At 35.4% G+C, this 17,852-nt stretch overlaps 1 protein-coding gene across 15 annotated transcripts in view; it reads right to left on the bottom strand.

Moving 5' to 3' along the window:
* Positions 1–17,852, bottom strand: part of LOC148278494 (serine/threonine-protein kinase MARK2-like) — a 176,198-nt gene that overhangs the window by 114,441 nt on the left and 43,905 nt on the right. For 7 of the 15 annotated variants that reach the window (XM_088231310.1, XM_088231319.1, XM_088231320.1 and 4 more), the window contains exon 1: positions 9,364–9,685. The exons of 3 other annotated variants lie outside the window; for them this stretch is intronic. The gene's annotated coding sequence lies outside the window, so the exon portion shown is untranslated. Of the gene's footprint in view, positions 1–9,363; positions 9,698–17,852 lie in introns of those variants that run through there. 5 more of the 15 variants (XM_088231315.1, XM_088231312.1, XM_088231317.1 and 2 more) reach the window with 5 other exon arrangements.

Raw genomic sequence — 17,852 nt, 5'->3', positions numbered from 1 at the left:
CAATGCTTGACATATAAATCAACATAATTATACAAAATCATCTTTAAAACAAAATTAAACCAGTAAATTTTATATATGAAGCACTTACTTTGTGGTTATACATTATAATAAAACAAATAAAACAACTTTGTTTTTAACCACTAATTTAAATTCTATTAGTGGTTATCTAAATAAGTTGTTAAAAACAAAGTTGTTTTATTGGTTTTATTGTTTTTAATAAAAATTCACCTAACTATTAACGACGTTCTTACAAGGTTATGTCATTTGCAAAAATGTTAGAGATGGGACAAATTGATCAATGTAAATCGATTTAATAAAAAATAATTCATTTGTTGTTGTTCATGAAAAAAGTATTTAATGTCTTATTTTTTCGTAAATAATTGTCTTAAAAACACTGTAAAGGCTTGTTATGGCGTTTTTTTATCAATATGCTACTCTGAGATAAATCACATGGTATTTGAGATTATTTTTTATAAGGCTTCCCCTAGCAAATTGGCAACTTGGGCCCCGATTACAATTGGAAGTTAACATTTTTATCTTCAATTTTATTTATAAGTAAAATTAAGTTTTCTGTATGAAAAGCAGAGGATGCTTACATTTTTTTTTTCTAAACATGTTCAATTATAGGTTACCGACGAAGATACTTTAAATGTTCATACAAATATACTCATACTCGTACACAAATATCGGTTTTACTTTATAGACAGTCGAAGACAACTCTGTTAACTTCCCATTGTACTCTGTAACTATAGAAAAGTTCTGATTTAAATGCCATAAAACATTATACAGGCGATCTCAGTTCGAGCTTTTTTTTAGATGAATCGTTTTGCCATCAGACGGGCGCATTGGCGTATCCGTTTTTTTGTTGTTAATAAATTGTCTTTTATAGGAGCTAAGACCATCCAAATTAAGCGCCTAGTTTTATCTGCCGTCTTCAGGCGTACGGTATACAAAGACGAGACTTTTTTTGAAAAAAGGAAAACGTGTCGACACAAGAAATGTCTTTTTGACACTCTTTCTTAAAAATAAAAAAATGGCTCAGGTTTTGGGGTGCGGAAAACAGAAATACGCTAGGCATAATCTGTCTGAAGTGCAGTTCTCTTTTTCGCAAAGTATTCGGAGAGGCATTTGCGAGAGAGGGACAAAAAACTATATTTTAATACCTATTAATCAAATCGCTCTTCTTCGCATATCCTATTAATCTCTTAAATTAGAATTTGATCACTAAAAACATGACACTCAAAAATCTTGGGATCAATGAATTTTTGTAACTAAACAGATCACTGTCGATGCCATAAACAAAAAAAGCGTTTTGCACGCGTGAGTTTAATGAAACCTTAATTACGAATTATGACAGACAATAAAATAGAAACGGAATCGTGGTACATTAGCTACTAGCTATTCCGTACAATTCAGAGGTAAAAAAGAATTAAAATAGTTCGCGGAGTATCGGAACAATGGACCGGATGATTGGCTTTACTATCACAAACGATCGATGACTTTCAATCCATTTTAGATCTTCAACTGGCTTATTCCGCGTCGCTGGCAAGACTTTCTACGTCCTAAGGAAAAACAGCGGTACAAACAGATCCACAAAATCTATAGAAAGTTGAAAAATTAAATAATTTTAAAATTGACAAATAGGTGATTTCAACATACGTTTTTAATTTTACTAGTAAGTACATTTTGTGAAAAACGCAACAATAAATATTTATCATTAAACTTTTTTACTCAACTTTTTTTGTTTTTTTTTTTTTGAGTTAATATATTATACTAATATGATAATTTAATTCAAAATATATTTTAACGGTAAACATTATATAATTTTGATATTTTTTATTGGTCTTTTTACGCGTATTTTTATCTACAGGGTGTTCATTAAACTCTGTCGCATCCGAAACAACGATGATCAGTATGAGCATGAAGACATATTGGCACATTAAAATATTTTTTAGAACGAATAAAATTTTTAAAAATTAAATATTAAAAAAAAAGCAAATGGTTGCTTACGTCTGCAGGGGAAAAACGAGGGGGGAAGGGGGGAATTTAATACTGCCCCGCGCTCCCCTTACTTCTCCCCTGCAGAAGTAAGCAACTATTTGTTTTTTTAAATATATATATTTCTAAAATTTTCTTTGTTCTAAATATTTTTTTCTAATATGCTAATATGTCTTCTTGCCCATACTCATCATTGTGGTTTTGGATGTGACAAGGTTTAAAGAACACCCTGTATATATCCAAAAATGTGACGAGTTTCATAGAGCTATAAATGGTGTCATCAAATTTATTCAATCGCTTATAAATATATATTATGTCGGAAAATGTAAAGAGAAGAAAAAAAAATACTTCGCTTAGATTTGAAACTAATAAATATATACTAGACTTATAACCTCAAACAAAAAATAATCTTCCTTACAAAAAGTCGTCTTAGCGTTCTTACTTGAGGAAATTGATTAAATCGTTTTCGATTGACCGAACATTATTTTGACAACAAGATGCGAAAAAAATTACAACATACTTTAGCGTCTACAAAGTCATTCAATCGACAAATATTTCCCTCAAAATCTAATTTATGTGAAACCGCAACGATTATGTATGTTGTTGAGTCACTGTTCCATACAAATAAGAAGCAAAAGAAAATATCGTTAGCTTGCGTTATTTGACGATTTTGCAAGTGCTAAAAGCACAGATGACGTCTGTTGAATGACCCCTTGTTATTTTTCGCTGCCAAATTTATGTTTCGTCAAAATAAAAAAGAGAGTATTGAGAGCCGCACTGAATTAAGAGAATAGGCTAATACGCATGCGCGGATTTCTCAATCTGCGCGAAATTCGGAAATAAATATAGGGTGAGGCAGTAGGAAGTGTACGATTGAAATTGTGCACCTTTTATAGCTGTTCGATTTAGGAACATAACATTTGACAAATGACATTTTTTTTTTTTTTTTACTTATTAATTATTAAATACACATGAAATTAAGATACATTTAAAAGAAGTACATCTAATAAATACAAAAACCTAACCAAGCCACTTTTTGTGGCTTGTTGGTGAAGTTTACCTATATAAATATCAATCCTACTTAAAAATAAAAATCTTTACAAAAACAATTACAGTCAAAATAAGGAGCAGTAGTTAGAACTGTATACGCTCAATCAAAAAAAGAAAAAAATAATAAGAATCAAAAAATATTCGGCCTCGTGGTGTAATGGTCAGCGCGTTAGCCTGCCATGCAAGAGGTCTCGGGTTCGATTGGTTGATATGAAATATAAGAAACATAAGCCCCCCTCTTTGGTCTCCATATTTTCCTATCCTGAGCCAACCGCATCCAACCACTTCCTGCAACTCGTCTTATGTCATCAGACCACCTTGTCTGAGGCCTGCTGACACTTCTTCTACCCGTTCTGGGTCGCCATTCCAGAACTTTTTTGGTACATCTAGAGTCTGTGGTTCTGGCTATATGATCAGCCCATCTCCATTTCCGGTTGGCAGCCCTATGGACCACATCGGTGATCTTTGTTATTGCTCTAATCCATGTATTGGTTTTTCTGTCTCTCAACGTAATACCCAGCATTCTCCTTCCCATGGCTCTCTGTGTCACTGATAATTTATTGACACTAATAATGTCACTGAACACAAAAGTTTCACTTGATAAATCATTTGAATAAATCCGTAGCATGTGACAGCAAAATAAATTGTTTTAATTAAATTACAAATTTAAAAGCTTCTATTAAATTTATTTAACAATAGAATCACTATGTAAAGCGCCCTTGAGGTATTATATTACGAAAATGGCGCTATATAAGGTATCCATAATAATAATAACAATATATTTATATATATTATAAATTCATTTCAAATAAAAATCGTACGCCTCTCATTGTCACGCCCTTTAGATTGTTGCCTCTGAGAGTACTTTGATGGAAGCGTGATTGCTGGCAAAACGTTGCGATTAATGGCAGCGTTTTATTTACGCTTTCCCACAGACCGAACAATGGTGAAATTTGGCAAATTTTTGCGGATTTTTTATTGAACGCCGAATCCACCATAGATTAAGAGAAATTATCGTTTCGAAATTGCTTTCTTTACGTAACTAGTTTGAATCTTCGTTTACTTTAATTCAAGAAGCTATTGTGGCGCGAACGAAAGCGTGGCAAGTTTTAAAATAGTTTTACACAAATTAAATATTGCTATTAACGTAATGTTCCTATCGACATTATCTAACTGACCCCGACCAAACTATCAATGACGGAGATTATTTTGGGGTATTTGTTTAGGTGGACTTGGGCGGGATTGAAGACGAGGTAAATAGAGTCATCAAATAAATGATAACGTAAGCTGAGTTAATCGTAACTATGTAAACAAAGCGTGTATCGAGAACACGAAGAACGTCAATGAATAACTTGAACACATATCAATTATATCGACCGCTCAGGTGAGAAACATTCGAGAATAATACGATTGGAAGACGGGGGGTTATTAGCGCATTTGCGATGCAAATATAAGCTTTTTACCCTCCCTCCCCGGTGATATGTAGCTAGTACACTTTGCGTCTAATAACTATAATATCTTTATAAATATAATCAATATTGGGTTTAGATTTTCGCATCCCTCCATTACACATTTACGTATCGACTGAAAAATTTGTTATTACATATTAAGTACTTATTAGGCACAAAAAAGCATTTCATCGGAAATCGGGGATAAATTACAAATTTCATCAAAAGTATACTCTCAGTCAGTCACGCAGTCCAGTCCAGTACTCCGTAGCTCTCGGGAAGTTGGCGCGGGTGCACGCTTCGCCCGAGTCGTTAGCGGTACCCAATGGTTTTTTCATGTTTTCAGCAGTTAGATTTGAAATATTATCATCTCTTAATTAAATTATGGTTCATTAAAGCCATTCCCTATAAATATTCCATTTTTCTCTTTTTAAATCTCTTATTTTTTCATGTGTAGTGACTACACAGTACCGCAACGCGCGGGTGTAATTAGGACAGTAAGGGAAAAATTAACATAAAAGTGAACAATATATATATATATAGTTGGATAATTTATACAGCGCAATTTTTGTGAAAATCACCTCAAGGGGGCTGTACAATTAATAAATATCCCAGTACGTCTTGCAGCTACAGGGCGCATGGACGGTTGGGATTCTAGTTCCTCGTTTTCAATTAAGAGCAATCAAATATTATAACAGATAGGAGCTAGATTACAGGACGTCTTGCAGCTACAGAGCGCATAGACAGAAATTTAGCCGCCGTTTAAACATTTTAAAAATTGACAAATAAATTTAGTGTATTAATGATACTTAAAAAAATAAAATAATATGAATAATAAAAAGGAATAAGATTACACGTTTTGCAGCTACTAAGCGTATTGACGATTGGAAGTCTAGACCCCATTTACAAAATTTAGGTATTTTAAAGTTGATTTATGAAAGCTAGATATCCAACATCGTGCAGCTACAAATCGCATGGCCAAGTGGAATTCTATCAAAGTTAAAATGGTTATTAGCATTATTTTCGCTGTATTTTTTGATGATCATAATGATTGCAAAATAATTCATAGTGCGAAAATTTGAAATGGCAATAAAGGAGCGGCGATGAAAGGCTAATGTGTGTCACATTTTTTTAGTAAATGCAAGAATTGCGAAACAAAGCAAACATCGCCATCGGTGATGTACATATTATGAGTATATTGTACAGGGACTATTTGCACAACTGGATTCGCAAATGTGCGGCTGTGAGCATCTCCTGATTCACTGAAGACTTCGGAAAGACATCAACCGCATGTAATGACGAGTGTCATTGTTATTTGAAGATCTTTTAAATTGAATACACAGATGAAAACGGCACCGGCTGCAAACTGCAAGGGCCTTGAGCGTCAAGTTGTTCGACGCAATATCACACTTATCTACTAAAAGTGAATATATTTACGCTATCAGTGCGAGACTCGGTTTAATTGCACAGCGATGTATATAGACACATATTCGATATGCAATAAAATACCAGCGAGGTCAAAGATAACGTGTTAAAAAAATAATAGCGTAACCAAAGGAATCAGTAAAAAAAACTTGGGTTTAACAAGACTGATAAAAAAGATTTTCGTATTCTTTGAAATGGGGGTCAGTGCTATATTAAATCCAGGCGTCACTGTGACCTGTGAAGATCTATTGTGATGGGTCCCCGTGCATTAGTTCTCGCCCTCCAAGGCCGGGTCTTTGAAGATCCTGGCTACCGTGTGAAGGGCAAGAGTTCTCATTTTAACGAGACAATTATTACGGATAACTTATACAGCGCCATTTTCGTAATATAATACCTCAAGGACGCTTTACAAAGTGATTCTATAGATAAATAAATTTAATAGAAGGTTTTATATTTGTAATTTGATTAAAACAATTTATTTTGATATCACGTGCTACGGATTTATTTAAATGATTTAGAGAACAAGTGAGATTTAAGTTTTTTCAGAAACATCACTTCGCTCTCACAGCCTCGCACCTCTGCTGGGAGAGCATTCCAGAACAAAAGCAAAAGAGAATTTAGTGCGCTGTTTGCGTAGAGGTATAATAACTATTGATCTCGCCGTAGACGTAGCTGATCAAAGCGTGAGACGCCTGTCAGCTAGTTCATCTGGAATGCATAGTTCCCTTAGATATTCCGGAGCAGAGTTGTGCAGTGGTTTATACATAAGCCAACAGAATTTGTATTCCACCCTCTGTGGAAAACGTAACCAGCGTAATTCCCGAAGTAGTGGAGTGATATGACAAAACTAAGGGGATCCGAAAATAAATCTCGCTGCAGCATTTAATACAGACTGTAGGCGAGTCATTTAGTCCATTGGTAGACCTGCATAGATACCATTACAATAATCGACTCTAGACACTACAAACGCATTTATCAATTGACGGGCGGCATCAACCGGCAATTTTTTGCGTATGCATTTAATTTGTCTCAGCTGGTAGAAGCATGAACTTATCATTTTACTTATTTGAGCGTCAAGAGAAAGGTCAGAATGAAATAAGACGACACTTCGTACACCGGGTAGTGCCGTATCCTGGATCAAATTCTGTCGTCAGGCTGAAGCCACCCGAGTTGTTCCGTTTTTGATGGGTTTAATGTTAGTCTGTTTTTAGCCATCCAGTTTCCTATTTTCTCAATGCATCCATCAATTAACTTGACGAGCACACTTCTCTCGCCTGGTTTGCAATAAAAACAAACCTGTCTATCATCTGCACAGCAGTGAGACCACAATCCACATTCTTTGATAATGTTCTCTATATCTTTAGTGTATAGGAGATAGAGGAGTGGTGGATATATTTATAATATATCGGAAATAAATTGTCGAACAGTTTCGAAGTTAATTTTAGATGATATGTTAGAAGCAAATCGAAACATTTCTAAAGCGAAAAATAACTTGTCAAAATAACTTATCACATCTTGCCGTAGAGTATGCCTCATGCGTATGGAGTCCGCAATATCAAAACCATATAAATTCAATAGAATTTGTTCAAAAAAAGTTCTTAAAGTACCTTTTGTATAAGTTCCAAATTTCTAACCCACGTTCAAATTCAAATTACGAGCAACTTCTAACTCTTTTTCATTTTAATTCTCTGATAAAACGCCGCGTTGTTTTCGATATAAAATTTCTGTATAAAATATTAAACTACAAAGTAGATACTAACCTTCTAAATAAAATACAAATAAATGCGGGATTGAGAACACTCAGACATCGGGAAATATTTAAACTGCCTTTGCTTTCAAATAATGCTACATACCACACACCTATGGCCCGCATGTGTCGGGAATATAATATATACTGCCGAAACAATAAAATTGACATTTTTTATGATACTCTCTCAGCTTTTGCGAATAATCTCTTAGGAATAAATCTTATTCAATAAGTACACACGTACAACTTATTTTTTATCGCATTGTATCCTGTATAAACAAAAATATTAAAAAATATGTATTACAACTTAACGTATAAATCTATTTTGTGTAATTATATAATTGAAGATATATATGCATGTTAAATTATTTCGACGAATGCTTTTAAATTGTATGTTTTCTAGTATGTATCTTTGTTGAATTACCTAATAAAATAAAATAAAAATAAAAATAGATTTATGGCTCGCCTATTATTCCTTCACCTTAATTAGATTCGCTTTCTCTGCAAACGATGCCACAACAATTGATCGCGTACGAAATAACGGCGAACTTCTGCCACGGAGATAAACAAAGAAGGCGTGGAAATATTACGAACAGAAATCAGAATTCTCGCGGGTCTTCATTCAATGGATGGGCGACTATTTGAAAAAATAAACCTGTTTATCGGAGATAGTAAAAGTATACAAAAGCGGGTAGGCCCATTTGCCCAGAGTGAGATATTCAACCGTGGGATTTGTGGCGAAACCGGTATTAATATGATTCAACAAGTTGGAAGATATGCAAATACACGTGTACAATGTCTGCAAGGCGGTTACGTCACCGGACGGGGCTTATCGGGACGACATGATAGAACGAATAGGACAAAAGTAATTTACCCGAGATATTGTATCGGCGATTTTTTTTTGATAGCATACGCCTCAAAAAAGATGCAGAGATAATGAAATTACGATAAGATCAGGGGTGCACTGGGTTTAGGAAGAAAAAAGATATATATACACGGTTTTTCAGGGCCAGACCACGAAACTTTAAAGGAACATTCCTCGTGGTAAGCTTTAAAAAAAAACTTTTATTAAAATGAATACAAAACATTTAAACCAACAATCCCTATATCAGCAAACACACATAGATCACAATAGCCTAACTAAAATAAAGTTTTATTTTTGAAGGAATAACCCGCTAAGCCTCTATTTAGAGGCTTCTCAGCATGTGGGATAGAGGGGATATGGAAGGAGGTAGTGAAAAATACACCACAACACCCAGACCGATTGAGAAAAAAATCTCTCTTGGATTTTTTTCTTGAAACTGGCGGGAGTCGAACCGGCGACGCCAGTTTGACAGTTGACCGTCTTACCGACTACGCTTCGGCGCCTAAAAAAATATACAAAAATCTTCTTAAATCAATTAGTTAAGGGTGAAATTGGCTAGCAACCAGTAGGTAAATTACGTACTAGCAACGCGTTGTTTACCCCCAGAGAGCGTTCAGAATCGCACTGCTGGTATCGAAATTTCGGTACAAGCATCTCGAATGGAAGTCCTACGTTTTAGTCACTCGGGTTGGCCGGCATGACTTCAATATTTTACCGAAGTAAATTTAAAAAATAAAGTTTTGAATATTTTGCGAGTGCACCCCTGGATGAGGTACGATAGAAGTAGATCGATGGAATGGGGTATAATTGAGAGTAAAACATCAACAAACGTTCTTCCGAAGCTCCAGCAAACAATGAATCGGAGTTTACTATAGAACAGAGCCAATCAAGCCGAGGTAAGCCGAATTCGCGGTACACTGCACACATTGGCCATCACAGAACACGGAATAGGAGAGCAGACACAGCGGCAGATCTCGCGTCTTGCACAAGCCGGTGGTGGGTGGCACTCACAACTCACAACTCACAAATCACAACACTGGTTCGGGGAATGTCCCGGTGCGGTCGATCGGGAGTTCGGAGAAGGGTTTCAGTTCGCCTGTGCCGCTGAGTGCGCGGTCGGCTGGCGGAGTCACGTTCACCGCGAGAAGCGAAGCATGGCAGACTGGCAACTGGTTAACTGGCAACTGGTAAACGGCCGGTAGTGATGAGAATGACGGGACGATAAGCGAACGATTCGAATATGTCAATAACCGTTATCTGCCAAATTCATGTTTTAAACTAAAAACGTACAAGGACAATCTGTTTGATTCGCACTTTGTAGAATATTTCGTGGGTATACTGGCAAAAAAACGTTTACTCAAAAATATGCGGATTCGACTTAATGATGCAGTTTTGTTAAGTTTTTAACGCTCTACAAACTGGCCAAAACCTCTAAGCCATATAAAATTTCATATATCTGTAGTTTTAAAAATAAATTTAAGGTTAAGTTGTAAATCGGGTATTTTATTCAGGCCTGAATAATAACAATAGCCAGTCTGCAAGCGTTTGGACATACTCAAACATTGTTGAATTAACTACCTGGTAAAAGAAGAAGTATAAAAATTGGAAAATTGTTTTCAAGCGTTGCCTAGTAGGTGATTTGGTTCAGCCGGATGAATCTCACCCACGTGATAAAGGTTTCAGCTCTTTTACTTTACAAAAGTCAACAGATGAAAGAGTTGAGAAATGTGGATGTTCAAACATGGGCAAAATAGTGAATGTTACACGGTGTGTAAAGTGGCCACTTAAACCAGCCAATGACAGGTCATAAAGCCTGTAAATGCCGAGACTTCCATTTTCCCTCTCTGTTTTAAATATAAATTTTGCTTCCCATCATAATACGTACCCTGGTGCCAGTCCAGGAACAATGAAACATTGTAGCGTAGAACCAGCTTTAAAATCAATATTTCACGTCCATCCTCCCAGGAATCGAACCTAGGACCTCAAGCTTGATAGGCGAATGCGCCAACTACTCTACGAGGCCGGCCTATCTTACACTCCAAATCTTTTTACAAGATTTTTTGCCTATGAAAAGCCATAACATTAACACTCCACGTTAAGTAAATGCGAGGGTTATTAGAAAGGGCATTGTTTTTGGGAAAACCAACGAACCAGTAGCGATAAGACTATTTATTTTGAGTAGTGTTCTTGCTTTTAATCCCTTCAAACGGTTTCTAATGTTATTAAAACCAAATAAAATATTTTAAAATTGTTTTTAAGTTGCGATTATGAAGTTGTAAAAATAACCGGCTACTCGTTATTCGATATTTTCCCGGCCTAGCGGAGCTGCGCGCCTCACTGCCTCCGACCGCGCGGGGTGACTCATCCCGCGTGTACCGCTCCACAGGTGGCGGGGGAAGCGGCGAACGAGAACAGGTAGAAAGGTGGCCAGAGAACGCACCGGCGTCCGACGGAAATAACGGGACGGCGCAGAAAGGTGGCGTGGAAACGCTTCGAAAGGATTGGCCGTGGGAACAGAGGCAAGAAAGAAAATAGTAGAAAATCAACCCCACAGTCTCCAAAGAATGAGAAATATTTTTTTAATAAATAAATACATTCTTCCAATCATATTATGATCATTTTAACTATATTAAATTCTATAGTTTCGTAGAAATAAAGTTACAATTATTTATGCGGTCTACGCAAAAGCACCCGAATGTTCAAATATCCTTCATCCGAACCGAATATCGCACGCAACTACACTGGCTCAGTATCAGGCATAAAAAAAACATTCACTTTCTATCACTTCTTCACAATATTTTAAATAATCCCACTTTGCCTGTTTATCTGAGAGAGCTCTTCCAACCTCTTTCACAACACGGACTATCTCTTCGTTCTAGTAACGAGAGAACCCTTTTAATACCCTGTCATCGCTCTAATTTTCTTGCCTCCTCTTTCACAGTAGTAGCCGCTCGATTGTAAAATAATCTACCCACTAATGTTAGAGAGTGGGAGGGATTTGACTGGGAAACTCCTTGATGATTTTCAGAATGTTTGAGTTTGCTGTTTATCATATTGATGTGCCATATATTTATTTTTTTATATTATTATTATATTTCTGACCCAATATAATATTTGTGTTGATTCGTATGTCTGTGTCAACTGATTATTCGTCCCAACTCAACACAGGACTTTTAGTCACATGGAGTTGGGACTTATGTCTCAAATAATGTGTAATGAACTGTATTTAAGTAAATAAATAATAATAACGCGAACCCCGGGCAATGGGATCACACTAACGGCGTGATCACAGCAGATAACGAGAGGATGAAAGGCGTGTTTCTGGCGCCTCCAAACACGAACCGACCAGCTGAGGGAAGATAACCCCGACAGAAAAATCCACCAGAGAAGACAACGGGAAACCACTCTGGGCTGGTATTCCAAACGTTATCGTGGCCGTATTATCTCGTGTATTCTCTATGTGAGTACAAAACTGTTTACTCGTGCCACGAGAGTGGTTCAGAATAGCATCCCAGTAGCTTAATCACAAATAACTATCGACATGCTTGAAAACGTGCTAAGCATTTGAGCGATCACAATGAACAATAATGAACATGCTTAAGTTTTCGCAGTCATAAGTCAACGCGTGTGTAATCTCTAAGTGGCTCGTGTCGGTTTGTTTTTTGTTTGATTAGTAAATAAATACAGTTCACTGGTAAAAAATCACTGGTAAATACAGTTCACTATAAAAATATTACAATATATTCCATTTGCAGAAATGTAGGGGGTATCTAGTACAAAAAAGTGAAAATTAAATTACAATTACTATGGCGACTGCTTTTCTTGACATTGGCTAAATGCAATGAATAGCGTGATAAATAATAAATAAAAATATCAGTTTTGGAATATTTTCTATATTTTCACCGGTGAAATTTAAAAATGTGGTTGCGCAGCAGGATTGTACGTCGCGAAACGTAAATATTTTGACATTTAATTTTGGGTGTTCACGGATGTTCCATTGTGCACGTCAATAGTTATTTGTGATTGAGCCACTGGTCATCTTTTCCCAGGAATCACTATGGCGAGTACACCCAATAAGCAGTTGTCCTGGCTGTGGAATACAAGAGTAGCGCAGGACCGAGATGCTTTCGCTGCAGTGATCGCCAACGTCGGGGGGACCTGACAAGCCACCGCGAGAAGAAAAAGAAGTAAATTATTAATAATAAAATAAATAAATAAATGATGGAAAAACGAGACTAAAACATGTGTGACCTTTGAAGCAGGTGCAATTATTTATTTCCCCATTCTACAAGTCGCGAATTCCATCAGTCGACTAACTTGGTCCGGCACGAATTGAAAATTCAAATAGGGTTGTTTTCAGTTGAAAAGGGTAGCTATTAGCCGCGGCGTGTTGTGCCTACTGACGCACCTGTCATGCCATACGCGAGGTCAGGTATTTTTTTACGTCGGAGGTTGTAAACAGTGCGTTTGTATTCAAATGCATTGCTAGCCATTTAAAAGTCCGAAAGTTGCAAGAATTACTCTGAAGAGATCTCACGCATAAATTTTGTTGCAATTTAACTCTGTTTTTATTTTACACTTTTTTTACATATAAGGGCGGGCATTTGGCTTTGAGGCAATTTCTTGTTATCTTCCCAAACCGTTCAGTTTGAAAAATTACCTATAATTGAACATGTTTAAAAGAAAAAAATGTATGCATATTCAACTTTTCATACAGAAAACTTAATTTTACTTTGTAGAAAAAATTGAAGATAAATTTTAACTTTCCATTGGAATACGGACCCAGGGCCGCGATTATGTACGGCTATCTTCATCGGTATATACTGAGACGATATTTTTTTTTTTTTTTATTTATTTATTTTTTTATTTTCTTTTATTAGGGAAACATACAGTACAGTTACAAGGTTTAATATTTTACACAATTAGACTTAATTCTAATGGACCAGTGAAGTTTCCATATTATAAAGCAATTATATTTAAGGTTAATTATGAAAGTATAAAAAAAAAAGAAAAACATAAATGAAAGTTGTTTAAAAATTTAAATTTAAGTGAAAAAAAGATATTTTAAAGTTTGTAGTTTGTAGTGAGTATTTACAAATGGAAATAATATTAAAAATGAAGAAAATTTGTAAGAGTATAAACTAATATAGATATGTATGTACGAATGTGTGCATATTTGTATAAAAATGTAAAGTTTCTTCGTCGATAACCGGTAATTGAACATGTTCAGAGAGAAAAAAATGCAAACATATTTTATTTTTCATAAAGAAAACTTCATTTTACTTTGTAGATAAAATTGAAGATAAAATTTAACTTCCCATCAGAATACGGACCCAGGGCCCCGATTACAGTAGGAAGTTGACATTTATCTTCAATTTTATCTATCAAGAAAAATTCAGTTTTCTGTATGAAAAGCAGAATATGCATACATTTTTTTCTTTTAAACATGTTGAATTATGGGTTACCGATGAAGATACTTTAAATTTTCAAGCAAATATACTCATTTTCGAACACAAATGTCGATTCTTCTTTATAGAGAGTCGAAGATAACTCTGTTAACTTCCTATCGTGATCGGGGCCCAGGTAACCCAAACGGCAGGTAAACGGCAGAAAAAACGAGCCAGCAAAATACCGCAAGGAGAAAAACTCAATTAAAATAATTGTTAAGATAAAATTGTATGCAGAGAGTGAGCCTTACTTATTAGATTTCCTTATACCGGGGAATAACTATATTCGGTATCAGAAAACGGTTACTTATAAAAATATTTACGACCTAGTATAATACATATATATTTTTCTTCTTTTCCACATCCGCTCCTAAGTGGAGCATGTGGACATCGCCAGTTGCCTCCAGGAGACCCTATCGCCAGCCAGCACTCTCGCTTCTTCCCATGTCAATCCAGCGCCCCTTAATTTCGCCGAATAAAGTCTAAAGATCGTCATTGACGGCCTTCCAGGACGGCGTGATCCCGCAGGTTTAAAGAAGAGGCTACTCGGGTTTAGGTTCTCCTGAGGCATGCGCAGCACGTGTCCGAGCCAGGTCCACCGCCGCATCCTCAAGACGCTCGTTATGGGAGGCTGCTGCGTCCGTTCTCGGACTTCAATGTTAGTTATAAAATCGAACCACCTTATACCTAATATTCTCCTCAAACAGTTACTCTCAAACTCGGCCGTTTGGTGTTTTGAGCTTTTGGTAAGGTGCCGAGATTCACACCCATATAGGAGAACTGGCATTATGCAAGAGTTGAATAATCGGCATTTCGTTTCACTGATATATATAGATGAATATATATATCTTGGACATAAGATAAAACTGGGCAATGAAAACCAAACGGCGGATCTGCCAAGACGAATAGGAATGAGTTGGGCAGCTTTTGGAAAAATTAGGCTCATACTTATAAAGAGATTCTGATTTGTTTGAAAAGGAAAACTTACGAATCATGTATACTGCCAGTGACTACATATGCATTAGAGGCCATGGCTTTCACACAAAGAAATGTAAAAAAAGCTCAAACGCACACAGCGATCAATGGAAAGATCCATGCTTGGTATAAGCCTAAAAGATAAAATAAGAAATTAAGAAATTAGGAACAGAACCAGAATAACGGATATAATGGATCGCGTAGCAGGACTGAAGTGGCAATGGGCAGGACATGTTGCGAGACAAGACCCCACAAGATGGACCCCTAAAATTCTAAGATGCAGACCTTGGGAGAATAAGCGAGGCGTCGGAAGACCTCAGAAAGATGGTCCGACGACATAGCTGTTGTGGGGGGTAAAAATTGGCTGCATGTAGCAAAAATGGAAAAATATGAAAGAGGCCTATATCCAGCAGTGGAGGACAGAAGGCCGAAGAAGAATAATAAGAAGATAACAATACTAAGCTTATTCCATGGTTTATTTTTTTACCATGCCACATTTCCGCGTGTATTTATGAACAAGCTGCGGGTGTATGCGCCGTTACCAATACTAATAATATGAATGACGTATTAGTAACGAAACAAACGTCGAGCTTAACTTACGAAATCCAAGCCAATCAAAAACGATAACGATATTTATTTATAAATGTTTTATTTTATTATTGTGGTGTTTAAGACTTGGAATTTCTTCTTGTACTTACGAAAACTTCGTTTCAAATATTATTTATAATAATGGAAAATATCTGAGTCAGAGCGGGTAATTTGTTAGTTTACTAGATCGTATAGAACACAAATAAATAACAGACCGCTATTCGGTCTAGTGCACTACTATTCTTATCCGACCAGCTAGGAACGGAACCCGCGCAATTCACATTGCAATTATGTCGGTTGTTACTAGTCATAATAATACTACGGAATTAATCCATTTGATCGTAACAAATTAACATTTAAAATGCGCGTTTTAAAACATACTTTTATGCCTTATACTTAGTTTCTAAAATAAAATCTTATTTTATCTCTAATTCTTAATATTTTGTATATTTTTGACACTTGTGCAATAATATTGACACACATGTCCACCCTCATTCCAATATAACACCCACTCACCCACCCTCTAACACAATAACGCTCACGCAAACACAATAGTATGCCAACAATTCAACAAGAAGGTATGTCAACAAGAAGAAACATTCACATTCTATTACTTGTTCACAATATTTTAGAGAGCTCTTCCAACCTCTTTCACAACACGGACTATCTCTTCGTTCTAGTAACGAGAGAACCCTTTTAATACCCTGTCATCGCTCTAATTTTCTTGCCTCCTCTTTCACAGTAGTAGCCGCTCGATTGTAAAATAATCTACCCACTAATGTTAGAGACGCCTCGCCCCTTCTTTATTTACATTTAAGTCAAGATTGAAATGTCACTATCTAAATGTTTAAACTGTTCCTTTATCCTTCTTCTTTCCTTCCCATCCCCTCTCCTCTCTTCATTGCATAGTGTTAATTTTTAATTCTTAAATTAATCTTTGTTTTTAATTTTTGTATAAAATTGTAAGATTCAATAAGTCGATGTATTTATAACTTTCTCGAACTGAACGGTTTGGGTAGGTAGAAAGAAATTGCCCTAAGGCAATTTGCCCGCCCTTATATGTATATATATATATATTGTATATGTATATAAAGTGTCAAATAAATAAATAATTAAAACAATGTTTGAGTATGTCCAAATGGATGGCTGGATTTCCTCCCTAGGGAGACCTTAAACGACCACTTAAACCAGCCAATGACAGGTCATAAGCCCTGTAAATGCCTAGACTTCCATATTCCCTTCTCAAAAATGTTTTCTCTCTCTGTTAAAATAAATTTAAACAGTAGTATGTATTGTACACGTACAAATACACGTATTTAATGTATTTCTGCGGATATCTGTCATTGGTTTTATTCTGTGTATATTTTATTTGTTATATTTTTTTACATGTATTACTGTAAATATCCCAAATATAAAACAAAAAAATAAAAAAATAAAGAACGAACAGCGATTCTTTACGCCTTCTCAAACAAAGCAGCTGATATTATTGTAGGTAAAAATTGTGCATTTGTGCTAAAAATAGCGATAATTTAATTTTTTCGTAAATTTTGTTTTCCTGTGATAATTAACAGGATTCGAAAACCCCTTACAAATTTACATTGCAGATGTGAAAATAATAATATGAAAAAAATAAAAAATAACAAGAAGTAAAAATGCTAAGCTTGATCAAATGTATAAAACAATGCAAAGTTTATTCCAGGGTGACATAGTGTTGTGATACTAATGAGAAAATTTAATTAAATACATAGTGAAAACCGAGAGAAATAAAACTTAAATACATTTTTTTAAATCATCAAAAACTTATTAAAAAGAGCAAGCGAATCTTAAGTGTGCGCATAAATATTTTCTTCACTTTTAATTAAACTGTGTACATACTTATCGTAAAAAAACAAAAAATTATAAAAAATGTAATGTAACCCTCAGACAGCTATTTTATTGTTAAAATAAATGAATATTTATAAATAAAAATAGCATAAAAAATATAAATATATATATTTGTTCATAGACTATCAAACTAAGCCAAAGATTCAATAACAAATATTTTTATGTATAATAATATCGACACTATGATTTCTGAAAGTTTTGTAATTTTTAAATTACACCGCGTGTGACGTCACAAGTTCTCTACGGCGAGTTCTGCCGATTGGTGAATCGGCTTCACGTAAACCGGAAATCTATCATCACACTGATTCATTCGGAAGAACTAGTAACGTCTTTCAAAGTAGTTCGTTTTTACTGAAATTATTTTTATTTATTTCCCTCTAGAGCGTTTCGAAAAACAAAAATTCAACACATATTTGAATCGGGTT

This window comes from Micrasema longulum, unplaced genomic scaffold (assembly GCF_059751315.1).
Source record: "Micrasema longulum isolate JH-2025_06_02 unplaced genomic scaffold, ASM5975131v1 h1tg000873l, whole genome shotgun sequence".
In the NCBI taxonomy this organism is placed as follows: domain Eukaryota; kingdom Metazoa; phylum Arthropoda; class Insecta; order Trichoptera; family Brachycentridae; genus Micrasema; species Micrasema longulum.
Note: the sequence above shows the minus strand (reverse complement) of the source record. Positions and strands in the feature narration are given on the sequence as shown.